The following is a 6,000-nucleotide window of genomic DNA, read 5'->3' as shown; positions in this document are numbered from 1 at the left end:
TTTTTTCACTTTTTATCGACAAACTCGATGAGATTACTAGCAAATTCGCAGATGATGTGAAGCTAATTGGGGTAATCGGGAATCAAAGCGATAGGGAGTTGTTCCAGACCAACTTAAACAGGATTGCAGCATGGGCAAATGAATGGAGCATGACGTTTAGCGTAGATAAGTGCATGGTCGCTCATTTCGGTTCGAACAACCCACGGTTCTCTTACGAGTTGAATGGTGTCGCTATCCCGGATGCAACTAGGGTCACCGATTTGGGAATTCTCATTGACGAGCGACTTAGGTTTTCTGAACATTGTTCAGGGGTGGTCAAAAAAGCGAATAGAATGCTTGGTCTCATTTTCAAAAAGGTCTCTTCGCGTTCTCCTAAAGTCATTCTTCCGCTTTTTCGAGGCTTAGTTCGTCCTGGACTGGAGTATGCTGTAAGGTTTTGGAGACCATACCTACAGAGGGACAGACTTGGTTGAACGGGTGCAGAGAAGAGCTACGCGTGTCCTTATTGGCACACGGGGCTTGAGTTATGAAGACAGACTTCATTTTTTGAATATGTTTACATTGGACGAACGCAGGTGTCGAGGAGATATGATCGAAGTGTTCAAAATTTTCAATGGGATGGACCATGAACTTTTAGTACACCGCCAATCGACTGCTTTTACAAGGGGACACCAGTATCGATTGGTGAGGGACAATGCAAGGCTATGGTGTTGCAGGCAATTTTTCTCTAATAGGGTTGTTAATAAATGGAATAGCTTACCCCCGGAGGTAGTAAATTGTAACACAATTGACACGTTTAAAAAGAAATACGATAAACATGTTGGGGTAAATCGAGAAGCTATCCATTATTAGAATAAGACAACCATAAGTATTCTTTATGGGCATTGTATAATATTTTGTCATGTGTATATATTTGTTTATAATTTGTGTTAATTGCATTTTTCATTGGGTTGCTGTATTTTTGAAATATATGACAACCATATTTTTATGGGCATCTTTTTATCAGCCACCTCGTTGGGCATTTTGTCTGTTGTGACGTTGTATTTGTATTAGTGCAATATAATATAAATGTTCAGCAAAGTGTTATATAAATGTGCAATATATTTTACCTCCACGCCGTCGGTGGCTCCTCGGACCATCTCACGGTCTAAACTGTCATGAGTTTATACAATGTGCAATAGGCCTAAAAGTTGTGGATCCTGGCCAGATCTCCAATTTGTTATGTTTGGTTGCCACATTCAGTATTATAATGTTTACAATATTTCCTTTTCTCTCATGAAGTTATGTAAATTAGATGCAAGCTCAATACCGCACCTTCGACCTCGTGATTGGTTCTTTCATGGGGCATTGTGGGAACGCTCCTATATAAAACCAGATAGAGAGGTGCACCACTACACTTACGCCACTTCCTGTCTTCATCAATAGGGCGTCACGCCCTGTTGAGGTGTGAGCCAGATTGTCTCTCAAAACAATGAGTTAAAATTAGAAAGGTGTGTCTTTGGCACCTCACCCGTCTCATCGCCTGACTTCATGCGATAATCCAACGTCGTCGTGATCCCTTCGCCTGTGGATTGGTTAGCGGCTACCCTTGTGTGGACGTTCGCCTCCAGTTTCCTACGCAGTGGCCTCAACGCGTGTTTCGAGACACCAATCCCGTCTGAACCTGGTGTCTTCTACCGTGAAGTAGACATCTCGGAGTGTCTTGTGGATGATGTGAACTAATACGTGAATATCTGCACATGGAGATGAGATTGTTCTGTTTTGTTTCGTTGTGATATTGAGACAAAAGGTTTAATGTGATAATTGTTTGTTAAAATGATATACTAATAGTTAACTGATAATTGAATAAATATTTATAGTTTAATTAACGTCTTGTTTCATTCATTGTCATCCATCCAATGGTTACTGGGGTAAAAATGATAAAGAACCGGGAAATGCAAGATACACGTTGCAGTCCCAGTGTTACTTCATTGCTGATCTCTCTGGGAAAGATCCTCGAATCTATGACGAGATGTGATGACCGCTTGGATCCGTGCTTGTGGTAATGGGGTTCCCATAATGTGGTCCTGTGTGAACTCTAGGTGTCGAGAACGATGACAACTTCATGTGCTTCGACGTGGGCGTTACTGAATTTCTAGTCATGCGGATATTTTTCCCGATCATCATATTGGTGAGACAGATTTCAAAACTAATGACATGAATGTCGCTCTTCACTTGTTAATACAAGATATATGGAAGACTGGATGTTGTGAAGATATTTATTATTTGAGATGTTAATTTTTTTTAAGGAAGGAAAAACTCTCTTACTATACGCTCTAGCGAAGGAAAATCTCTATCTCCTCTGTAGCTTAGTGGTCAGAGCACTCGTCCGGCAATCGAGGGACCCGGGTTCGACTCCCGGTAGAGGCAGAGATGAGTTTTTCCTTCCTTAAAAAAAAAAAATTAACATCTCAAATAATAAATATCTTCACAACATCCAGTCTTCCGTATATCTTGTATTCAAAACTAATTTTGATATTTTGACTTTAAATCTTATTAATGTAAACATTTAAAATTTCCACATCTTATCATTTCCGTAGATTATCGATCAAATGTTGCTGAAATTAACCGTTTAAAGACCTATGTTCCATAAATGGAAAACAGTTTTTATAAACAAAAATATCAGATAAAAATTGATTCAAACATTTTCGGTTTTTTATCGTATGTAGAAGAGAGTTCAAAGTATTTTTTGAAATAAATTGATATAAAAATTTTTGGCAGAATTTTGAAATTAGACATTTTCTGGGCATTTTTTCCCCATTTCGATTAAAATTTTCCAAAATTTTAATTTTGAAGTAAATTGAAAATTTTGTGTATTTCTACCACTCAATATATCAATCAAAGTAAATTAATTAGTTTCTTTGTATTGCTAAACGTTAAAGAGCTACGCGTGTTCAAAAATGCATGTTCCATTTATGGAACATTGGCCTTTCAAGAGAGCGGGATTCTAGGAATATCTAATGTGCAGTGCGCTTCGATTTTCCCGTTCGAACCCCAGGGTGTTATCATTTGACATGGTTATAGGGACTAATTCTGGGTAATATGACACAGAGGAATGTGCTCTCTGGGGTGGAATGTTTATATTTTGTGAGTGCTTTTTTATTCTTGCATTCTTAGAAATGTATGTTTTTGCGAACTGCAGACTAATCAAATCAAGTACGACAATCCTAGACAGCCTTGTTGTGTTCAGCCGAGTGTAACCATATCAAAAAGATCTCACATTAGAAGAAGCTGTAGGATATTTAGAAACTCTTTCAGATTCCGAATTAAAGGATGTAGATATATTCCAATTACGTGCTAATGAAAATGGGATCATCAGAGATGAAGATATTGTTGATCTAGTATCAATGGTTCCAACTGATGCATGTGAAATGCTAGATAATTTTGCAACAACGAGGATGAAGTGTTAGAAAACTCCTGAAATTTGTTCTTCAAAAGATGTAGGGCAGAAAAAAGGACCAAAACGTAAGACCAGCACTCAAGTTTCAAAAAAAGGCAAGATAGTTTTGAGCAATCCGAAAAAAAAAATTATTGCATGGGATAAAAAAAGTTTTTTTTAGAATCCGATCAAAACATCTGCTCTGGATTCCATTGAAAAAGATTTGCCATATGACCATTATAGCACGTTGGAAAATTCATTCAGAGTAGCGAGAATCGGATCTTCTTTCGCATATGGAATTCCGAAGAGCAGTGACAATGAACCTTCTACGAGCTAAGGAGGGGTTAATTATTTATCCAGGTCCACGTTGTCAACTGAAAAAAAGATGTCAGGTCATCTGATGGCCATTATATTGTCTCTGCGACGCAAGAACGGTGTGCGGTTTGGCCAAAAATGTGTATAAATGCTACAAATGTGACAAACGGCTTCATCAAATGTATATGTTTTCTTTCTTTTATCACTGACATTAGAAAAAATTTTGAATTTTCTGCACTCACACACATTATGTCAAAAAAGCCAGTGAGAGTTACGAATTTGAATTTGTAGTAGAAAATTTCGTGTGATAACTGTACTCAAGAAAGGACCCTGAATTCCAAATTTCAAAACAATAAGTGACTTTGTTCATAGTTCGGCCTTTAAACAGTTAATATAAAATTAATGTAATAAATGTTCATATAGAAAAAATTGTCACTCCTTATTGTCGCCTGCCAAATATTCATCTGGGAAAACAAAAAAACATACCAGGCAAAAAATTTGTGTTTGAATATTGTACTAGGTTCGGGTTCCCAAAAAATATTGTTTCTGACAATGATCCCCGTTTCATTTCAAATTTGGTAAAAGAAACTTGTAATGTGTTAAAAATAAATCAAAGATATATTACCCCTTATCACACAGTAAAATTTTACTGAGCGAATAAACAAAACCCTGAAACAAATTATTTCTTGTTATATTTCCGATAATCATCATACCTGGGATAAGAATGTCTTTTATTTTGGTTTGGCCTTATGCTCCGCGCCCTCAGAGACCACTGGTCTCTCCCCTAAATTGTTTCTTGATCGTGAGCTTGCCTTGCCCTTCGATTGGGCATTGGACCTTCCCATCTGGGAAAGAACGAATATTCCCAATACCTTGGTTCAACAAGTCAAAGAAAGAGTGAAGAGGCAACAGCAAAGACAAAGATATTACGACAAAAGGGGAGTCCATCACGAGATTAATGTTGGGGACCAAGTATTAGTTCATACCCATTATAGGTCCAGTGCCCCAGGAAATGTTAGGGCTAAACTTAACACGAAATGAGACAGCCCATTCTTAGTACAGAAAAAAAAAAAATTCCCATAGCTTATTTAATTCATGATCAAAATTGTAAAATTATTGGCAAGTATAACGCTTGTGACTTAAAGAGATTTGTTGTCAACAAAGAGAGAGTAGAGGTTAGTCAAAAATGTTCTAGTCAAGAAATTTCCCACGTTCAGGAAGAATTACATCAAACAAAAAATGATAGAGTAATACTGCAACTATTAATAAAACTAGTCAAAAATCGAATTTCAGCAGACGTTCTGCCACTAATGGACCTGAGCAGGAAACGCATCTTAAGGCTAGAGTTACCTCTCTTGCTTCCATGATCCTATTAGGTTTCTAAATTGATGGTCCCCCCTGCAACATAGTTGGCAGAGAATGTTAGTGAAAAAAATAGGACCTCTCGTACAAATATGTATTATTACGGTCCTGATGGTTCTAAAATTCGTAGCTCTGTAAAAATTCTTCACTATCTTAGACAAGATACAGATCTTGGAGATGACAACTTTTTTTTTTAACGGTCATAAGTCCCTGCAAGGAGATATTTATCGTGTGGTAGGGAAAAGGTTTAATAGATAAAATTAAAAATTTTTGCTGTTCTACTTTGGGTAGATGTGTTTTCCACTCTTTGTTTGAGTAGGGTTTAATTAGTAATTTTTTGGGGGTTGTCCTTTCCTAAGAAAAAATTTTATAAATAAAATCTTTTTTTTTGTGGGGGGAAAACATGACCACCTAGGATCCTTCAAAAATTCCATATTTTTTTATTAAAATTCTAGTTTAGACCCCCAGGAACTGCTCGGCTACGGGAAACCACCCGAGGTACACACTGGCATTCTTGCTCGGGCTAGTTAAGTTCACTAAGTCTGGCAGTGGGGGTGGGTCTCCCAGCTGTCAGGCGAGAATGGGACCAGGGGTTGGGCTGCCAATGTCCCATATAAATTCCGTTCACACCCGTGTGGGGGGGGGTCCTGGAGCTTCATCTTGTTACCTTCCTCTCCCAATTATAGGGGTCCCACGGATCGCTGGTGGATATCCCACAGAGTAGTTGTCTAACTCGTGAATTTTAACATCGTTAAAATGTGAAATTATTAAAAATGTAAGTTCCTAATGTGTCTGCCAAATGTCGCCACTATGCAGTTATGGGTACCTAATGTATCTTTACTGTGCTGTTCTCTTAATAAATATAATTCAGGCTCCTACTACTATAGAGATATGTTGTTTATTAG

The sequence above is a fragment of the Pholcus phalangioides genome, unplaced genomic scaffold (assembly GCF_987345545.1).
Source record: "Pholcus phalangioides strain wild (caught in Gottingen) unplaced genomic scaffold, Ppha-v1.0 ptg000017l_1, whole genome shotgun sequence".
Lineage (NCBI taxonomy): Eukaryota > Metazoa > Arthropoda > Arachnida > Araneae > Pholcidae > Pholcus > Pholcus phalangioides.
This window is presented reverse-complemented; position numbering follows the sequence as displayed.